The sequence below is a fragment of the Oncorhynchus clarkii genome, chromosome 19 (assembly GCF_045791955.1).
Source record: "Oncorhynchus clarkii lewisi isolate Uvic-CL-2024 chromosome 19, UVic_Ocla_1.0, whole genome shotgun sequence".
In the NCBI taxonomy this organism is placed as follows: Eukaryota; Metazoa; Chordata; class Actinopteri; order Salmoniformes; family Salmonidae; genus Oncorhynchus; species Oncorhynchus clarkii.
Genome location: NC_092165.1, coordinates 332,501 through 357,420, shown reverse-complemented (window position 1 = coordinate 357,420; position 24,920 = coordinate 332,501). Strand labels below are relative to the sequence as shown.

The 24,920-nt window shown below is 45.3% G+C and overlaps 1 protein-coding gene across 1 annotated transcript in view; it reads right to left on the bottom strand.

The window, feature by feature from the left end:
- The window catches only part of LOC139374559 (2-hydroxyacylsphingosine 1-beta-galactosyltransferase-like), an 84,471-nt gene that overhangs the window by 41,009 nt on the left and 18,542 nt on the right, over positions 1-24,920 (bottom strand). The gene's annotated exons all lie outside the window — the stretch shown is intronic.

Genomic DNA, 24,920 nt, shown 5'->3' with positions numbered 1-24,920 from the left:
AGATATAACACTGGAGGAGACCAACACTGGAGGAGACCAACACTGGAGGAGACCAACCATAGATATAACACTGGAGGAGACCAACCATAGATATAACACTGGAGGAGACCAAGCATAGATATAACACTGGAGGAGACCAACACTGGAGGAGACCAACCATAGATATAACACTGGAGGAGACCAACACTGGACGAGACCAACCACAGATATAACACTGGAGGAGACCAACTATAGATATAACACTGGAGGAGACCAACCATAGATATAACACTGGAGGAGACCAACACTGGAGGAGACCAACACTGGAGGAGACCAACTATAGATATAACACTGGAGGAGACCAACCATAGATATAACACTGGAGGAGACCAACACTGGAGGAGACCAACACTGGAGGAGACCAACCACAGATATAACACTGGAGGAGACCAACTATAGATATAACACTGGAGGAGACCAACCATTGATATAACACTGGAGGATACCAACCATAGATATAACACTGGAGGAGACCAACCATAGATATAACACTGGAGGAGACCAACCAAAGATATAACACTGGAGGAGACCAACCATAGATATAACACTGGAGGAGACCAACACTGGAGGAGACAAACACTGGAGGAGACCAACACTGGAGGAGACCAACCATAGATATAACACTTGAGGAGACCAACACTGGAGGAGACCAACCATAGATATAACACTGGAGGAGACTAAGACTGGAGGAGACAAACACTGGAGGATACCAACACTGGAGGAGACCAACCATAGATATAACACTTGAGGAGACCAACACTGGAGGAGACCAACCATAGATATAACACTGGAGGAGACTAACCATAGATATAACACTGGAGGAGACCAACCATAGATATAACACTGGAGGAGACCAACACTGGAGGAGACCAACCATAGATATAACACTGGAGGAGACCAACACTGGAGGAGACCAACCATATATATATAACACTGGAGGAGACCAACCATAGATATAACACTGAATGAGACTAACCATAGATATAACACTGGAGGAGACCAACACTGGAGGAGACCAACCATATATATAACACTGGAGGAGACCAACCATAGATATAACACTGGAGGTGACCAACCATTGATATAACACTGGAGGAGACCAACCATAGATATAACACTGGAGGAGACCAACACTGGAGGAGACCAACCATAGATATAACACTGGAGGAGACCAACACTGGAGGAGACCAACCATAGATATAACACTGGAGGTGACCAACCATAGATATAACACTGGAGGAGACCAACCATAGATATAACACTGGAGGAGACCAACCATAGATTTAACACTGGATCAGACCAGCACTGGAGGAGACCAACACTGGAGGAGACCAACCATAGATATAACACTGGAGGAGACCAACCATAGATTTAACACTGGAGGAGACCAAAACTGGAGGAGACCAACACTGGAGGAGACCAACCATAGATAAAACACTGGAGGAGACCAACACTGGAGGAGACCAACCATTGATATAACACTGGAGGAGACCAACCATAGATATAACACTGGAGGAGAACCAACCATAGATATAACACTGGAGTAGACCAACCATAGATATAACACTGGAGGAGACCAACACTGGAGGAGACCAACCATATATATAACACTGGAGGAGACCAACCATAGATATAACACTGAATGAGACTAACCATAGATATAACACTGGAGGAGACCAACCATTGATATAACACTGGAGGAGACCAACCATAGATATAACACTGGAGGAGACCAACACTGGAGGAGACCAACCATAGATATAACACTGGAGGAGACCAACACTGGAGGAGACCAACCATAGATATAAAACTGGAGGAGACCAACCATAGATATAACACTGGAGGAGACCAACCATAGATATAACACTGGAGGAGACCAACCATAGATTTAACACTGGAGCAGACCAACACTGGAGGAGACCAACCATAGATATAACACTGGAGGAGACCAGCACTGGAGGAGACCAACACTGGAGGAGACCAACCATAGATATAACACTGGAGGAGACTAACCATAGATATAACACTGGAGGAGACCAACCATAGATTTAACAATGGAGGAGACCAAAACTGGAGGAGACCAACACTGGAGGAGACCAACCATAGATAAAAAACACTGGAGGAGACCAACCATAGGTAAAACACTGGAGGAGACCAACACTGGAGGAGACCAACCATTGATATAACACTGGAGGAGACCAACCATAGATATAACACTGGAGGAGACCAACCATAGATATAACACTGGAGTAGACCAACCATAGATATAACACTGGAGGAGACCAACACTGGAGGAGACCAACCATAGATATAACACTGGAGGAGACCAACACTGGGGGAGAATAACCATAGATATAACACTGGAGGAGACTAACACTGGAGGAGACCAACACTGGAGGAGGCCAACAATGGAGGAGACCAAACACAGATATAACACTGGAGGAGACCAATACTGGAGGAACCCAACACTGGAGGAGACCAACCATAGATATAACACTGGAGGAGAACAACACTGGAGGAGACCAACACTGGAGGAGACAAACACTGGAGGAGACCAACCATAGATATAACACTGGAGGAGATCAACCATAGATATAACACTGGAGGAGTCCAACACTGGAGGAGACTAACACTGGAGGAGACTAACCATAGATATAACACTGGAGGAGACCAACCATAGATATAACACTGGAGGAGACCAACACTGGAGGAGACCAACCATAGATATAACACTGGAGGAGATCAACCATAGATATAACACTGGTGGAGGACCAACCATAGATATAACACTGGAGGAGACCAACACTGGAGGAGACCAACCATAGATATAACACTGGAGGAGACCAACCATAGATAGAACACTGGAGGAGACTAACCATAGATATAACACTGGAGGAGACCAACACTGGAGGAGACCAACCATAGATATAACACTTGAGGAGACCAACACTGGAGGAGACCAACCATAGATATAACACTGGAGGAGACCAACCATAGATATAACAATGGAGGAGACTAACACTGGAGGAGACCAACACTGGAGGAGACCAACCATAGATATAACACTTGAGGAGACTAACCATAGATATAACACTTGAGGAGACCAACACTGGAGGAGACCAACCATAGATATAACACTGGAGGAGACCAACCATAGATATAACACTGAATGAGACTAACCATAGATATAACACTGGAGGAGACCAACACTGGAGGAGACCAACCATATATATAACACTGGAGCAGACCAACCATAGATATAACACTGGAGGTGACCAACCATTGATATAACACTGGAGGAGAACCAACCATAGATATAACACTGGAGGAGAACAACACTGGAGGAGACCAACCATAGATATAACACTGGAGGAGAACAACACTGGAGGAGACCAACCATAGATATAACACTGGAGGAGACCAACCATAGATATAACACTGGAGGAGACCAACCATAGATATAACACTGGAGGAGATCAACCATAGATATAACACTGGAGGAGTCCAACACTGGAGGAGACTAACACTGGAGGAGACTAACCATAGATATAACACTGGAGGAGACCAACCATAGATATAACACTGGAGGAGACCAACACTGGAGGAGACCAACACTGGAGGAGACCAACCATAGATATAACACTGGAGGAGACTAACACTGGAGGAGACCAAACATAGATATAACACTGGAGGAGATCAACCATAGATATAACACTGGTGGAGACCAACCATAGATAGAACACTGGAGGAGACTAACCATAGATATAACACTGGAGGACACCAACACTGGAGGAGACCAACCATAGATATAACACTTGAGGAGACCAACACTGGAGGAGACCAACCATAGATATAACACTGGAGGAGACTAAGACTGGAGGAGACAAACACTGGAGGAGACCAACCATAGATATAACACTGGAGGAGACCAACCATAGATAGAACACTGGAGGAGACTAACCATAGATATAACACTGGAGGACACCAACACTGGAGGAGACCAACCATAGATATAACACTTGAGGAGACCAACACTGGAGGAGACCAACCATAGATATAACACTGGAGGAGACTAAGACTGGAGGAGACAAACACTGGAGGAGACCAACACTGGAGGAGACCAACCATAGATATAACACTGGAGGAGACCAACCATAGATAGAACACTGGAGGAGACTAACCATAGATATAACACTGGAGGAGACCAAAACTGGAGGAGACCAACCATAGATATAACACTGGAGGAGACCAACCATAGATAGAACACTGGAGGAGACTAACCATAGATATAACACTGGAGGACACCAACACTGGAGGAGACCAACCATAGATATAACACTTGAGGAGACCAACACTGGAGGAGACCAACCATAGATATAACACTGGAGGAGACTAAGACTGGAGGAGACAAACACTGGAGGAGACCAACACTGGAGGAGACCAACCATAGATATAACACTTGAGGAGACCAACACTGGAGGAGACCAACCATAGATATAACACTGGAGGAGACTAACCATAGATATAACACTGGAGGAGACCAACCATAGATATAACACTGGAGGAGACTAACACTGGAGGAGACCAACACTGGAGGAGACAAACCATAGATATAACACTTGAGGAGACTAACCATAGATATAACATTTGAGGAGACCAACACTGGAGGAGACCAACCATAGATATAACACTGGAGGAGACCAACACTGGAGGAGACCAACCATATATATAACACTGGAGGAGACCAACCATAGATATAACACTGGAGGAGACCAACCATAGATATAACACTGAATGAGACTAACCATAGATATAACACTGGAGGAGACCAACACTGGAGGAGACCAACCATATATATAACACTGGAGGAGACCAACCATAGATATAACACTGGAGGTGACCAACCATTGATATAACACTGGAGGAGACCAACCATAGATATAACACTGGAGGAGACCAACACTGGAGGAGACCAACCATAGATATAACACTGGAGGAGACCAACCATAGATATAACACTGGAGGAGACCAACCATAGATATAACACTGGAGGAGACCAACCATAGATTTAACACTGGAGCAGACCAGCACTGGAGGAGACCACCACTGGAGGAGACCAACCATAGATATAACACTGGAGGAGACCAGCACTGGAGGAGACCAACACTGGAGGAGACCAACCATAGATATAACACTGGAGGAGACCAACCATAGATATAACACTGGAGGAGACCAACCATAGATTTAACACTGGAGGAGACCAACACTGGAGGAGACCAACCATAGATAAAACACTGGAGGAGACCAACCATAGATAAAACACTGGAGGAGACCAACACTGGAGGAGACCAACCATTTATATAACACTGGAGGAGACCAACCATAGATACAACACTGGAGGAGACCAACCATAGATATAACACTGGAGGAGACCAACCATAGATATAACACTGGAGGAGACCAACCATAGATTTAACACTGGAGCAGACCAGCACTGGAGGAGACCAACACTGGAGGAGACCAACCATAGATATAACACTGGAGGAGACCAGCACTGGAGGAGACCAACACTGGAGGAGACCAACCATAGATATAACACTGGAGGAGACCAACCATAGATATAACACTGGAGGAGACTAACCATAGATATAACACTGGAGGAGACCAACCATAGATTTAACACTGGAGGAGACCAACACTGGAGGAGACCAACACTGGAGGAGACCAACCATAGATAAAACACTGGAGGAGACCAACACTGGAGGAGACCAACCATTTATATAACACTGGAGGAGACCAACCATAGATACAACACTGGAGGAGACCAACCATAGATATAACACTGGAGTAGAACAACCATAGATATAACACTGGAGGAGACCAACACTGGAGGAGACCAACCATAGATATAACACTGGAGGAGCACCAACACTGGGGGAGAATAACCATAGATATAACACTGGAGGAGACTAACACTGGAGGAGACCAACACTGGAGGAGGCCAACACTGGAGGAGACCAACACAGATATAACACTGGAGGAGACCAATACTGGAGGAGCACAACACCGGAGGAGACCAACCATAGATATAACACTGGAGGAGAACAACACTGGAGGAGACCAACACTGGAGGAGACCAACACTGGAGGAGACCAACCATAGATGTAACACTGGAGGAGATCAACCATAGTTATAACACTGGAGGAGTCCAACACTGGAGGAGACCAACCATAGATATAACACTGGAGGAGACCAACCATAGATATAACACTGGAGGAGACCAAAACACTGGAGGAGACCAACACTGGAGGAGACCAACCATAGATATAACACTGGAGGAGACTAACACTGGAGGAGACCAACACTGGAGGAGGCCAACACTGGAGGAGACCAACACAGATATAACACTGGAGGAGACCAATACTGGAGGAGCACAACACCGGAGGAGACCAACCATAGATATAACACTGGAGGAGAACAACACTGGAGGAGACCAACACTGGAGGAGACCAACACTGGAGGAGACCAACCATAGATGTAACACTGGAGGAGATCAACCATAGTTATAACACTGGAGGAGTCCAACACTGGAGGAGACCAACCATAGATATAACACTGGAGGAGACCAACCATAGATATAACACTGGAGGAGACCAAAACACTGGAGGAGACCAACACTGGAGGAGACCAACCATAGATATAACACTGGAGGAGACTAACACTGGAGGAGACCAAACATAGATATAACACTGGAGGAGATCAACCATAGATATAACACTGGTGGAGGACCAACCATAGATATAACACTGGAGGAGACCAACACTGGAGGAGACTAACCATAGATATAACACTGGAGGAGACCAACCATAGATAGAACACTGGAGGAGACCAACCATAGATATAACACTGGAGGAGACCAACACTGGAGGAGACCAACCATAGATATAACACTGGAGGAGACCAACCATAGATATAACACTGTAGGAGACCAACACTGGAGGAGACCAACCATAGATAGAACACTGGAGGAGACCAACCATAGATATAACACTGGAGGAGACCAACCATAGATATAACACTGGAGGAGACCAACACTGGAGGAGACCAACCATAGATAGAACACTGGAGGAGACCAACCATAGATAAAACACTGGAGGAGACCAACCATAGACATAACACTGGAGGAGAACAACCATAGATATAACACTGGAGGAGACCAACCATAGATATAACACTGGAGGAGACCAAACATAGATATAACACTGGAGGAGACCCAACACTGGGGAGACCAACCACAGATATAACACTGGAGGAGACTAACACTGGAGGAGAACAACACTGGAGGAGAATAACACTGGAGGAGACCAACCATCGATATAATACTTGAGGAGACCAACACTGGAGGAGACCAACCATAGATATAACACTGGAGGAGACTAACCATAGATATAACACTGGAGGAGAACAACCATAGATATAACACTGGAGGAGACCAACCATAGATATAACACTGGAGGAGACCAACCATATATATAACACTGGAGGAGACTAACACTGGAGGAGAACAACACTGGAGGAGACCAACACTGGAGGAGACCAACCATAGATATAATACTTGAGGAGACCAACACTGGAGGAGACCAACCATAGATATAACACTGGAGGAGACCAACCATAGATATAACAGTGGAGTAGACCAACCATAGATATAACACTGGAGGAGACCAACACTGGAGGAGACCAACCATAGATATAACACTGGAGGAGACCAACCATAGATATAACAGTGGAGTAGACCAACCATAGATATAACACTGGAGGAGACCAACACTGGAGGAGATCAACCATAGATGTAACACTGGAGGAGACTAACACTGGAGGAGACCAACCATTGATATAACACTGGAGGAGACCAACCATAGATATAACACTGGAGGAGACCAACACTGGAGGAGACCAACCATAGATATAACACTGGAGGAGACCAACCATAGATTTAACACTGGAGGAGACCAACACTGGAGGAGACCAACACTGGAGGAGACCAACCATAGATAAAACACTGGAGGAGACCAACCATAGATAAAACACTGGAGGAGACCAACACTGGAGGAGACCAACCATTTATATAACACTGGAGGAGACCAACCATAGATACAACACTGGAGGAGACCAACCATAGATATAACACTGGAGTAGACCAACCATAGATATAACACTGGAGGAGACCAACACTGGAGGAGACCAACCATAGATATAACACTGGAGGAGAACCAACACTGGGGGAGAATAACCATAGATATAACACTGGAGGAGACTAACACTGGAGGAGACCAACACTGGAGGAGGCCAACACTGGAGGAGACCAACACTGGAGGAGACCAACCATAGATGTAACACTGGAGGAGATCAACCATAGATATAACACTGGAGGAGTCCAACACTGGAGGAGACCAACCATAGATATAACACTGGAGGAGACCAACCATAGATATAACACTGGAGGAGACCAAAACACTGGAGGAGACCAACACTGGAGGAGACCAACCATAGATATAACACTGGAGGAGACTAACACTGGAGGAGACCAAACATAGATATAACACTGGAGGAGATCAACCATAGATATAACACTGGTGGAGGACCAACCATAGATATAACACTGGAGGAGACCAACACTGGAGGAGACTAACCATAGATATAACACTGGAGGAGACCAACCATAGATAGAACACTGGAGGAGACCAACCATAGATATAACACTGGAGGAGACCAACACTGGAGGAGACCAACCATAGATATAACACTGGAGGAGACCAACCATAGATATAACACTGTATGAGACTAACACTGGAGGAGACCAACCATAGATAAAACACTGGAGGAGACCAACCATAGATATAACACTGGAGGAGAACAACCATAGATATAACACTGGAGTAGACCAACCATAGATATAACACTGGAGGAGACCAACACTGGAGGAGACCAACCATAGATATAACACTGGAGGAGACCAACCATAGATATAACATTGGAGGAGACCAACCATAGATATAACACTGGAGGAGATCAACCATAGATGTAACACTGGAGGAGACCAACCATATATATAACACTGGAGGAGACCAACCATAGATATAACACTGGAGGAGACCGACACTGGAGGAGACCAACCATAGATATAACACTGGAGGAGACCAACACTGGAGGAGACCAACCATAGATATAACACTGGAGGAGACCAACCATAGATATAACACTGGAGGAGACCAACACTGGAGGAGACCAACCATAGATATAACACTGGAGGAGACCAACACTGGAGGAGACCAACCATAGATATAAAACTGGAGGAGACCAACCATAGATATAACACTGGAGGAGACCAACCATAGATTTAACACTGGAGCAGACCAACACTGGAGGAGACCAACCATAGATATAACACTGGAGGAGACCAGCACTGGAGGAGACCAACACTGGAGGAGACCAACCATAGATATAACACTGGAGGAGACTAACCATAGATATAACACTGGAGGAGACCAACCATAGATTTAACAATGGAGGAGACCAAAACTGGAGGAGACCAACACTGGAGGAGACCAACCATAGATAAAACACTGGAGGAGACCAACCATAGGTAAAACACTGGAGGAGACCAACACTGGAGGAGACCAACCATTGATATAACACTGGAGGAGACCAACCATAGATATAACACTGGAGGAGACCAACCATAGATATAACACTGAATGAGACTAACCATAGATATAACACTGGAGGAGACCAACACTGGAGGAGACCAACCATAGATATAACACTGGAGGAGACCAACACTGGAGGAGACCAACCATAGATATAACACTGGAGGAGACCAACACTGGGGGAGAATAACCATAGATATAACACTGGAGGAGACTAACACTGGAGGAGACCAACACTGGAGGAGGCCAACACTGGAGGAGACCAAACACAGATATAACACTGGAGGAGACCAATACTGGAGGAACCCAACACTGGAGGAGACCAACCATAGATATAACACTGGAGGAGAACAACACTGGAGGAGACCAACACTGGAGGAGACAAACACTGGAGGAGACCAACCATAGATATAACACTGGAGGAGATCAACCATAGATATAACACTGGAGGAGTCCAACACTGGAGGAGACTAACACTGGAGGAGACTAACCATAGATATAACACTGGAGGAGACCAACACTGGAGGAGACCAACACTGGAGGAGACCAACCATAGATATAACACTGGAGGAGATCAACCATAGATATAACACTGGTGGAGGACCAACCATAGATATAACACTGGAGGAGACCAACACTGGAGGAGACCAACCATAGATATAACACTGGAGGAGACCAACCATAGATAGAACACTGGAGGAGACTAACCATAGATATAACACTGGAGGAGACCAACACTGGAGGAGACCAACCATAGATATAACACTTGAGGAGACCAACACTGGAGGAGACCAACCATAGATATAACACTGGAGGAGACCAACCATAGATATAACAATGGAGGAGACTAACACTGGAGGAGACCAACACTGGAGGAGACCAACCATAGATATAACACTGGAGGAGACCAACCATAGATAGAACACTTGAGGAGACTAACCATAGATATAACACTTGAGGAGACCAACACTGGAGGAGACCAACCATAGATATAACACTGGAGGAGACCAACCATAGATAGAACACTTGAGGAGACTAACCATAGATATAACACTTGAGGAGACCAACACTGGAGGAGACCAACCATAGATATAACACTGGAGGAGACCAACACTGGAGGAGACCAACCATATATATAACACTGGAGGAGACCAACCATAGATATAACGCTGGAGGAGACCAACTATAGATATAACACTGAATGAGACTAACCATAGATATAACACTGGAGGAGACCAACACTGGAGGAGACCAACCATATATATAACACTGGAGGAGACCAACCATAGATATAACACTGAATGAGACTAACCATAGATATAACACTGGAGGAGACCAACAAGGGAGGAGACCAAGCATATATATAACACTGGAGCAGACCAACCATAGATATAACACTGGAGGTGACCAACCATTGATATAACACTGGAGGAGAACCAACCATAGATATAACACTGGAGGAGACCAACACTGGAGGAGACCAACCATAGATATAACACTGGAGGAGACCAACACTGGAGGAGACCAACCATAGATATAACACTGGAGGAGACCAACCATAGATATAACACTGGAGGAGACCAACCATAGATATAACATTGGAGGAGACCAACCATAGATATAACACTGGAGGAGATCAACCATAGATGTAACACTGGAGGAGACCAACCATATATATAACACTGGAGGAGACCAACCATAGATATAACACTGGAGGAGACCAACACTGGAGGAGACCAACCATAGATATAACACTGGAGGAGACCAACACTGGAGGAGACCAACCATAGATATAACACTGGAGGAGACCAACCATAGATATAACACTGGAGGAGACCAACACTGGAGGAGACCAACCATAGATATAACACTGGAGGAGACCAACACTGGAGGAGACCAACCATAGATATAAAACTGGAGGAGACCAACCATAGATATAACACTGGAGGAGACCAACCATAGATATAACACTGGAGGAGACCAACCATAGATTTAACACTGGAGCAGACCAACACTGGAGGAGACCAACCATAGATATAACACTGGAGGAGACCAGCACTGGAGGAGACCAACACTGGAGGAGACCAACCATAGATATAACACTGGAGGAGACTAACCATAGATATAACACTGGAGGAGACCAACCATAGATTTAACAATGGAGGAGACCAAAACTGGAGGAGACCAACACTGGAGGAGACCAACCATAGATAAAACACTGGAGGAGACCAACCATAGGTAAAACACTGGAGGAGACCAACACTGGAGGAGACCAACCATTGATATAACACTGGAGGAGACCAACCATAGATATAACACTGGAGGAGACCAACCATAGATATAACACTGAATGAGACTAACCATAGATATAACACTGGAGGAGACCAACACTGGAGGAGACCAACCATAGATATAACACTGGAGGAGACCAACACTGGAGGAGACCAACCATAGATATAACACTGGAGGAGACCAACACTGGGGGAGAATAACCATAGATATAACACTGGAGGAGACTAACACTGGAGGAGACCAACACTGGAGGAGGCCAACACTGGAGGAGACCAAACACAGATATAACACTGGAGGAGACCAATACTGGAGGAACCCAACACTGGAGGAGACCAACCATAGATATAACACTGGAGGAGAACAACACTGGAGGAGACCAACACTGGAGGAGACAAACACTGGAGGAGACCAACCATAGATATAACACTGGAGGAGATCAACCATAGATATAACACTGGAGGAGTCCAACACTGGAGGAGACTAACACTGGAGGAGACAAAACCATAGATATAACACTGGAGGAGACCAACCATAGATATAACACTGGAGGAGACCAACACTGGAGGAGACCAACACTGGAGGAGGCCAACCATAGATATAACACTGGAGGAGATCAACCATAGATATAACACTGGTGGAGGACCAACCATAGATATAACACTGGAGGAGACCAACACTGGAGGAGACCAACCATAGATATAACACTGGAGGAGACCAACCATAGATAGAACACTGGAGGAGACTAACCATAGATATAACACTGGAGGAGACCAACACTGGAGGAGACCAACCATAGATATAACACTTGAGGAGACCAACACTGGAGGAGACCAACCATAGATATAACACTGGAGGAGACCAACCATAGATATAACAATGGAGGAGACTAACACTGGAGGAGACCAACACTGGAGGAGACCAACCATAGATATAACACTTGAGGAGACTAACCATAGATATAACACTTGAGGAGACCAACACTGGAGGAGACCAACCATAGATATAACACTGGAGGAGACCAACACTGGAGGAGACCAACCATATATATAACACTGGAGGAGACCAACCATAGATATAACGCTGGAGGAGACCAACTATAGATATAACACTGAATGAGACTAACCATAGATATAACACTGGAGGAGACCAACACTGGAGGAGACCAACCATATATATAACACTGGAGGAGACCAACCATAGATATAACACTGAATGAGACTAACCATAGATATAACACTGGAGGAGACCAACACTGGAGGAGACCAACCATATATATAACACTGGAGCAGACCAACCATAGATATAACACTGGAGGTGACCAACCATTGATATAACACTGGAGGAGAACCAACCATAGATATAACACTGGAGGAGACCAACACTGGAGGAGACCAACCATAGATATAACACTGGAGGAGACCAACACTGGAGGAGACCAACCATAGATATAACACTGGAGGAGACCAACCATAGATATAACACTGGAGGAGACCAACCATAGATATAACACTGGAGGAGATCAACCATAGATATAACACTGGAGGAGTCCAACACTGGAGGAGACTAACACTGGAGGAGACTAACCATAGATATAACACTGGAGGAGACCAACCATAGATATAACACTGGAGGAGACCAACACTGGAGGAGACCAACACTGGAGGAGACCAACCATAGATATAACACTGGAGGAGACTAACACTGGAGGAGACCAAACATAGATATAACACTGGAGGAGATCAACCATAGATATAACACTGGTGGAGGACTAACCATAGATATAACACTGGAGGAGACCAAAACTGGAGGAGACCAACCATAGATATAACACTGGAGGAGACCAACCATAGATAGAACACTGGAGGAGACTAACCATAGATATAACACTGGAGGACACCAACACTGGAGGAGACCAACCATAGATATAACACTTGAGGAGACCAACACTGGAGGAGACCAACCATAGATATAACACTGGAGGAGACTAAGACTGGAGGAGACAAACACTGGAGGAGACCAACACTGGAGGAGACCAACCATAGATATAACACTTGAGGAGACCAACACTGGAGGAGACCAACCATAGATATAACACTGGAGGAGACTAACCATAGATATAACACTGGAGGAGACCAACCATAGATATAACACTGGAGGAGACTAACACTGGAGGAGACCAACACTGGAGGAGCCAAACCATAGATATAACACTTGAGGAGACTAACCATAGATATAACATTTGAGGAGACCAACACTGGAGGAGACCAACCATAGATATAACACTGGAGGAGACCAACACTGGAGGAGACCAACCATATATATAACACTGGAGGAGACCAACCATAGATATAACACTGGAGGAGACCAACCATAGATATAACACTGAATGAGACTAACCATAGATATAACACTGGAGGAGACCAACACTGGAGGAGACCAACCATATATATAACACTGGAGGAGACCAACCATAGATATAACACTGGAGGAGACCAACCATTGATATAACACTGGAGGAGACCAACCATAGATATAACACTGGAGGAGACCAACCATAGATTTAACACTGGAGCAGACCAGCACTGGAGGAGACCAACACTGGAGGAGACCAACCATAGATATAACACTGGAGGAGACCAGCACTGGAGGAGACCAACACTGGAGGAGACCAACCATAGATATAACACTGGAGGAGACCAACCATAGATATAACACTGGAGGAGACTAACCATAGATATAACACTGGAGGAGACCAACCATAGATTTAACACTGGAGGAGACCAACACTGGAGGAGACCAACACTGGAGGAGACCAACCATAGATAAAACACTGGAGGAGACCAACCATAGATAAAACACTGGAGGAGACCAACACTGGAGGAGACCAACCATTTATATAACACTGGAGGAGACCAACCATAGATACAACACTGGAGGAGACCAACCATAGATATAACACTGGAGGAGACCAACCATAGATATAACACTGGAGGAGACCAACCATAGATTTAACACTGGAGGAGACCAACCATAGATATAACACTGAATGAGACTAACCATAGATATAACACTGGAGGAGACCAACACTGGAGGAGACCAACCATAGATATAACACTGGAGGAGACCAACACTGGAGGAGACCAACCATAGATATAACACTGGAGGAGACCAACACTGGGGGAGAATAACCATAGATATAACACTGGAGGAGACTAACACTGGAGGAGACCAACACTGGAGGAGGCCAACACTGGAGGAGACCAAACACAGATATAACACTGGAGGAGACCAATACTGGAGGAACCCAACACTGGAGGAGACCAACCATAGATATAACACTGGAGGAGAACAACACTGGAGGAGACCAACACTGGAGGAGACAAACACTGGAGGAGACCAACCATAGATATAACACTGGAGGAGATCAACCATAGATATAACACTGGAGGAGTCCAACACTGGAGGAGACTAACACTGGAGGAGACTAACCATAGATATAACACTGGAGGAGACCAACCATAGATATAACACTGGAGGAGACCAACACTGGAGGAGACCAACCATAGATATAACACTGGAGGAGATCAACCATAGATATAACACTGGTGGAGGACCAACCATAGATATAACACTGGAGGAGACCAACACTGGAGGAGACCAACCATAGATATAACACTGGAGGAGACCAACCATAGATAGAACACTGGAGGAGACTAACCATAGATATAACACTGGAGGAGACCAACACTGGAGGAGACCAACCATAGATATAACACTTGAGGAGACCAACACTGGAGGAGACCAACCATAGATATAACACTGGAGGAGACCAACCATAGATATAACAATGGAGGAGACTAACACTGGAGGAGACCAACACTGGAGGAGACCAACCATAGATATAACACTTGAGGAGACTAACCATAGATATAACACTTGAGGAGACCAACACTGGAGGAGACCAACCATAGATATAACACTGGAGGAGACCAACACTGGAGGAGACCAACCATATATATAACACTGGAGGAGACCAACCATAGATATAACGCTGGAGGAGACCAACTATAGATATAACACTGAATGAGACTAACCATAGATATAACACTGGAGGAGACCAACACTGGAGGAGACCAACCATATATATAACACTGGAGGAGACCAACCATAGATATAACACTGAATGAGACTAACCATAGATATAACACTGGAGGAGACCAACACTGGAGGAGACCAACCATATATATAACACTGGAGCAGACCAACCATAGATATAACACTGGAGGTGACCAACCATTGATATAACACTGGAGGAGAACCAACCATAGATATAACACTGGAGGAGACCAACACTGGAGGAGACCAACCATAGATATAACACTGGAGGAGACCAACACTGGAGGAGACCAACCATAGATATAACACTGGAGGAGACCAACCATAGATATAACACTGGAGGAGACCAACCATAGATATAACACTGGAGGAGATCAACCATAGATATAACACTGGAGGAGTCCAACACTGGAGGAGACTAGCACTGGAGGAGACTAACCATAGATATAACACTGGAGGAGACCAACCATAGATATAACACTGGAGGAGACCAACACTGGAGGAGACCAACACTGGAGGAGACCAACCATAGATATAACACTGGAGGAGACTAACACTGGAGGAGACCAAACATAGATATAACACTGGAGGAGATCAACCATAGATATAACACTGGTGGAGGACTAACCATAGATATAACACTGGAGGAGACCAAAACTGGAGGAGACCAACCATAGATATAACACTGGAGGAGACCAACCATAGATAGAACACTGGAGGAGACTAACCATAGATATAACACTGGAGGACACCAACACTGGAGGAGACCAACCATAGATATAACACTTGAGGAGACCAACACTGGAGGACACCAACCATAGATATAACACTGGAGGAGACTAACCATAGATATAACACTGGAGGAGACCAACCATAGATATAACACTGGAGGAGACTAACACTGGAGGAGACCAACACTGGAGGAGCCAAACCATAGATATAACACTTGAGGAAACTAACCATAGATATAACATTTGAGGAGACCAACACTGGAGGAGACCAACCATAGATATAACACTGGAGGAGACCAACACTGGAGGAGACCAACCATATATATAACACTGGAGGAGACCAACCATAGATATAACACTGGAGGAGACCAACCATAGATATAACACTGAATGAGACTAACCATAGATATAACACTGGAGGAGACCAACACTGGAGGAGACCAACCATATATATAACACTGGAGGAGACCAACCATAGATATAACACTGGAGGTGACCAACCATTGATATAACACTGGAGGAGACCAACCATAGATATAACACTGGAGGAGACCAACACTGGAGGAGACCAACCATAGATATAACACTGGAGGAGACCAACATTAGATATAACACTGGAGGAGACCAACCATAGATATAACACTGGAGGAGACCAACCATAGATTTAACACTGGAGCAGACCAGCACTGGAGGAGACCAACACTGGAGGAGACCAACCATAGATATAACACTGGAGGAGACCAGCACTGGAGGAGACCAACACTGGAGGAGACCAACCATAGATATAACACTGGAGGAGACCAACCATAGATATAACACTGGAGGAGACTAACCATAGATATAACACTGGAGGAGACCAACCATAGATTTAACACTGGAGGAGACCAACACTGGAGGAGACCAACACTGGAGGAGACCAACCATAGATAAAACACTGGAGGAGACCAACCATAGATAAAACACTGGAGGAGACCAACACTGGAGGAGACCAACCATTTATATAACACTGGAGGAGACCAACCATAGATACAACACTGGAGGAGACCAACCATAGATATAACACTGGAGGAGACCAACCATAGATTTAACACTGGAGCAGACCAGCACTGGAGGAGACCAACACTGGAGGAGACCAACCATAGATATAACACTGGAGGAGACCAGCACTGGAGGAGACCAACACTGGAGGAGACCAACCATATATATAACACTGGAGGAGACCAACCATAGATATAACACTGGAGGAGACTAACCATAGATATAACACTGGAGGAGACCAACCATAGATTTAACACTGGAGGAGACCAACACTGGAGGAGACCAACACTGGAGGAGACCAACCATAGATAAAACACTGGAGGAGACCAACCATAGATAAAACACTGGAGGAGACCAACACTGGAGGAGACCAACCATTTATATAACACTGGAGGAGACCAACCATAGATACAACACTGGAGGAGACCAACCATAGATATAACACTGGAGTAGACCAACCATAGATATAACACTGGAGGAGACCAACACTGGAGGAGACCAACCATAGATATAACACTGGAGGAGAACCAACACTGGGGGAGAATAACCATAGATATAACACTGGAGGAGACTAACACTGGAGGAGACCAACACTGGAGGAGGCCAACACTGGAGGAGACCAACACAGATATAACACTGGAGGAGACCAATACTGGAGGAGCACAACACCGGAGGAGACCAACCATAGATATAACACTGGAGGAGAACAACACTGGAGGAGACCAACACTGGAGGAGACCAACACTGGAGGAGCCCAACCATAGATGTAACACTGGAGGAGATCAACCATAGTTATAACACTGGAGGAGTCCAACACTGGAGGAGACCAACCATAGATATAACACTGGAGGAGACCAACCATAGATATAACACTGGAGGAGACCAAAACACTGGAGGAGACTAACACTGGAGGAGACCAACACTGGAGGAGGCCAATACTGGAGGAGACCAACACAGATATAACACTGGAGGAGACCAATACTGGAGGAGCACAACACCGGAGGAGACCAACCATAGATATAACACTGGAGGAGAACAACACTGGAGGAGACCAACACTGGAGGAGACAACACTGGAGGTGACCAACCATTGATATAACACTGGAGGAGACTAACACTGGAGGAGAACAACACTGGAGGAGACCAACACTGGAGGAGACCAACCATAGATATAATACTTGAGGAGACCAACACTGGAGGAGACCAACCATAGATATAACACTGGAGGAGACCAACCATAGATATAACAGTGGAGTAGACCAACCATAGATATAACACTGGAGGAGACCAACACTGGAGGAGACCAACCATAGATATAACACGGGAGGAGACCAACCATAGATATAACAGTGGAGTAGACCAACCATAGATATAACACTGGAGGAGACCAACACTGGAGGAGATCAACCATAGATGTAACACTGGAGGAGACTAACACTGGAGGTGACCAACCATTGATATAACACTGGAGGAGACCAACCATAGATATAACACTGGAGGAGACCAACACTGGAGGAGACCAACCATAGATATAACACTGGAGGAGACCAACCATAGATTTAACACTGGAGGAGACCAACACTGGAGGAGACCAACACTGGAGGAGACCAACCATAGATAAAACACTGGAGGAGACCAACCATAGATAAAACACTGGAGGAGACCAACACTGGAGGAGACCAACCATTTATATAACACTGGAGGAGACCAACCATAGATACAACACTGGAGGAGACCAACCATAGATATAACACTGGAGTAGACCAACCATAGATATAACACTGGAGGAGACCAACACTGGAGGAGACCAACCATAGATATAACACTGGAGGAGAACCAACACTGGGGGAGAATAACCATAGATATAACACTGGAGGAGACTAACACTGGAGGAGACCAACACTGGAGGAGGCCAACACTGGAGGAGACCAACACAGATATAACACTGGAGGAGACCAATACTGGAGGAGCACAACACCGGAGGAGACCAACCATAGATATAACACTGGAGGAGAACAACACTGGAGGAGACCAACACTGGAGGAGACCAACACTGGAGGAGACCAACCATAGATGTAACACTGGAGGAGATCAACCATAGATATAACACTGGAGGAGTCCAACACTGGAGGAGACCAACCATAGATATAACACTGGAGGAGACCAACCATAGATATAAACCTGGAGGAGACCAAAACACTGGAGGAGACCAACACTGGAGGAGACCAACCATAGATATAACACTGGAGGAGACTAACACTGGAGGAGACCAAACATAGATATAACACTGGAGGAGATCAACCATAGATATAACACTGGTGGAGGACCAACCATAGATATAACACTGGAGGAGACCAACACTGGAGGAGACTAACCATAGATATAACACTGGAGGAGACCAACCATAGATAGAACACTGGAGGAGACCAACCATAGATATAACACTGGAGGAGACCAACACTGGAGGAGACCAACCATAGATATAACACTGGAGGAGACCAACCATAGATATAACACTGTAGGAGACTAACACTGGAGGAGACCAACCATAGATAAAACACTGGAGGAGACCAACCATAGATATAACACTGGAGGAGAACAACCATAGATATAACACTGGAGGAGACCAACCATAGATATAACACTGGAGGAGACCAACCATAGATATAACACTGGAGGAGACCCAACACTGGGGAGACCAACCACAGATATAACACTGGAGGAGACTAACACTGGAGGAGACCAACACTGGAGGAGGCCAACACTGGAGGAGACCAACACAGATATAACACTGGAGGAGACCAATACTGGAGGAGCACAACACCGGAGGAGACCAACCATAGATATAACACTGGAGGAGAACAACACTGGAGACCAACACTGGAGGAGACCAACACTGGAGGAGACCAACCATAGATGTAACACTGGAGGAGATCAACCATAGATATAACACTGGAGGAGTCCAACACTGGAGGAGACCAACCATAGATATAACACTGGAGGAGACCAACCATAGATATAACACTGGAGGAGACCAAAACACTGGAGGAGACTAACACTGGAGGAGACCAACCATAGATATAACACTGGAGGAGACTAACACTGGAGGAGACCAAACATAGATATAACACTGGAGGAGATCAACCATAGATATAACACTGGTGGAGGACCAACCATAGATATAACACTGGAGGAGACCAACACTGGAGGAGACTAACCATAGATATAACACTGGAGGAGACCAACCATAGATAGAACACTGGAGGAGACCAACCATAGATATAACACTGGAGGAGACCAACACTGGAGGAGACCAACCATAGATATAACACTGGAGGAGACCAACCATAGATATAACACTGTAGGAGACTAACACTGGAGGAGACCAACCATAGATAAAACACTGGAGGAGACCAACCATAGATATAACACTGGAGGAGACCAACCATAGATATAACACTGGAGGAGACCAACCATAGATATAACACTGGAGGAGACCAACCATAGATATAACACTGGAGGAGACCCAACACTGGGGAGACCAACCACAGATATAACACTGGAGGAGACTAACACTGGAGGAGAACAACACTGGAGGAGAATAACACTGGAGGAGACCAACCATAGATATAATACTTGAGGAGACCAACACTGGAGGAGACCAACCATAGATATAACACTGGAGGAGACTAACCATAGATATAACACTGGAGGAGAACAACCATAGATATAACACTGGAGGAGACCAACCATAGATATAACACTGGAGGAGACCAACCATAGATATAACACTGAAGGAGATCAACCATAGATGTAACACTGGAGGAGACTAACACTGGAGGTGACCAACCATTGATATAACACTGGAGGAGACTAACACTGGAGGAGAACAACACTGGAGGAGACCAACACTGGAGGAGACCAACCATAGATATAATACTTGAGGAGACCAACACTGGAGGAGACCAACCATAGATATAACACTGGAGGAGACCAACCATAGATATAACAGTGGAGTAGACCAACCATAGATATAACACTGGAGGAGACCAACACTGGAGGAGACCAACCATAGATATAACACTGGAGGAGACCAACCATAGATATAACATTGGAGGAGACCAACCATAGATATAACACTGGAGGAGACCAACCATAGATATAACACTGGAGGAGACTAACACTGGAGGTGACCAACCATTGATATAACACTGGAGGAGACCAACCATAGATATAACACTGGAGGAGACCAACACTGGAGGAGACCAACCATAGATATAACACTGGAGGAGACCAACACTGGAGGAGACCAACCATAGATATAACACTGGAGGAGAAAAACCATAGATATAACACTGGAGGAGACCAACCATAGATATAACACTGGAGGAGACCAACCATATATATAACACTGGAGGAGACCAACACTGGAGGAGACCAACACTGGAGGAGACCAACACTGAAGGAGACCAACCATAGATATAACACTGGAGGAGACCAACCATAGATATAACACTGGAGGAGACCAACACTGGAGGAGACCACCCATAGATATAACACTGGAGGAGACCAACACTGGAGGAGACCAACCATAGATATAACACTGGAGGAGACCAACCATAGATATAACACTGGAGGAGACCAACCATATATATAACACTGGAGGAGACCAACACTGGAGGAGACCAACACTGGAGGAGACCAACACTGAAGGAGACCAACCATAGATATAACACTGGAGGAGACCAACCATAGATATAACACTGGAGGAGACCAACACTGGAGGAGACCACCCATAGATATAACACTGGAGGAGACCAACACTGGAGGAGACCAACCATAGATATAACACTGGAGGAGACCAACACTGGAGGAGACCAACACTGGAGGAGACCGACACTGGAGGAGACAAACCATAGATATAACACTGGAGGAGACCAACCATAGATATAACACTGGAGGAGACCAACCATAGATATAACACTGGAGGAGACCAACACTGGAGAAGACTAACCATAGATATAACACTGGAAGTCACCAACCATAGATATAACACTGGAGGAGACCAACACTGGAGACCAACACTGGAGGAGACCAACACTGGAGGTCACCAACCATAGATATAACACTGGAGGAGACCAACCATAGATATAACACTGGAGGAGACCAACCATAGATATAACACTGGAGGAGACTAACCATAGATATAACACTGGAGGAGACCAACCATAGATATAACACTGGAGGAGCCCAACCATAGATATAACACTGGAGGAGACCAACCATAGATATAACACTGGAGGAGACCAACACTGGAGGAGACTAACCATAGATATAAAACTGGAGGAGGCCAACCATAGTTATAACACTGGAGGAGACCAACCATAGATATAACACTGGAGGAGACCAACCATAGATATAACACTGGAGGAGACCAACAATAGATATAACACTGGAGGAGACCAACCATAGATATAACACTGGAGTTGACCAACCATAGATATAACACTGGAAGAGACCAATACTGGAGGAGACCAACCATAGATATAACACTGGAGTTGACCAACCATAGATATAACACTGGAAGAGACCAATACTGGAGGAGACCAACCATAGATATAACACTGGAGGAGACCAACCATAGATATAATACTGGAGAGACCAACACTGGAGGAGAACAACCATATATATAACACTGGAGGAGACCAACACTGGAGGAGACCAACCATAGATATAACACTGGAGGAGACCAACACTGGAGGAGACCAACACTGGAGGAGACTAACCATAGATATAACTCTAGAGGAGACCAACCACAGATATAACAATGGAGGAGACCAAACATAGATATAACACTGGAGGAGCCCAACCATAGATATAACACTCGAGGAGACCAACCATAGATAGAACACTGGAGGAGACCAACCATAGATATAACACTGGAGGAGACCAATACTGGAGGAGAACAACCATAGATATAACACTGGAGGTGACAACCATAGATATAACACTGGAGGAGACCAACACTGGAGGAGACCAACACTGGAGGAGAACAACCATAGATATAACACTGGAGGTCACCAACCATAGATATAACACAGGAGGAGACCAACCATAGATATAACACTGGAGGAGACCAACCATAGATATAACACTGGAGGAGACCAACACTGGAGGAGACTAACCATAGATATAACACTGGAGGTCACCAACCATAGATATAACACTGGAGGTCACCAACCATAGATATAACACTGGAGGTCACCAACCATAGATATAACACTGGAGGAGACCAACACTGGAGGAGACCAACACTGGAGGTCACCAACCATAGATATAACACTGGAGGAGGCCAACACTGGAGGAGACCAACCAAAGATATAACACTGGAGGAGACTAACCATAGATATAACACTGGAGGAGACTAACACTGGAGGAGACCAACCATAGATATAACACTGGAGGAGACCAACCATAGATATAACACTGGAGGAGACCAACACTGGAGGAGACCAACACTGGAGGAGGCCAACACTCGAAGAGACCAAACACAGATATAACACTGGAGGAGACCAATACTGGAGGAGCCCAACACTGGAGGAGACCAACCATAGATATAACATTGGAGAAGACCAACCATAGATATAACACTGGAGGAGACCAACCATAGATGTAACACTGGATGAGAACAACACTGGAGGAGACCAACCATAGATATAACACTGGAGGAGACCAACCATAGATATAACACTGGAGGAGACCAACACTGGAGGAGACCAATCATAGATATAACACTGGAGGAGCCCAACCATAGATATAACACTGGAGGAGACCAACCATAGATATAACACTGGAGGAGACTAACCATAGATATAACACTGGAGGAGACCAACCCTGGAGGAGACTAACCATATATATAACACTGGAGGATACCAACCATAGATATAACACTGGAGGAGACCAACCATAGATATAACACTGAAGGAGACTAACCA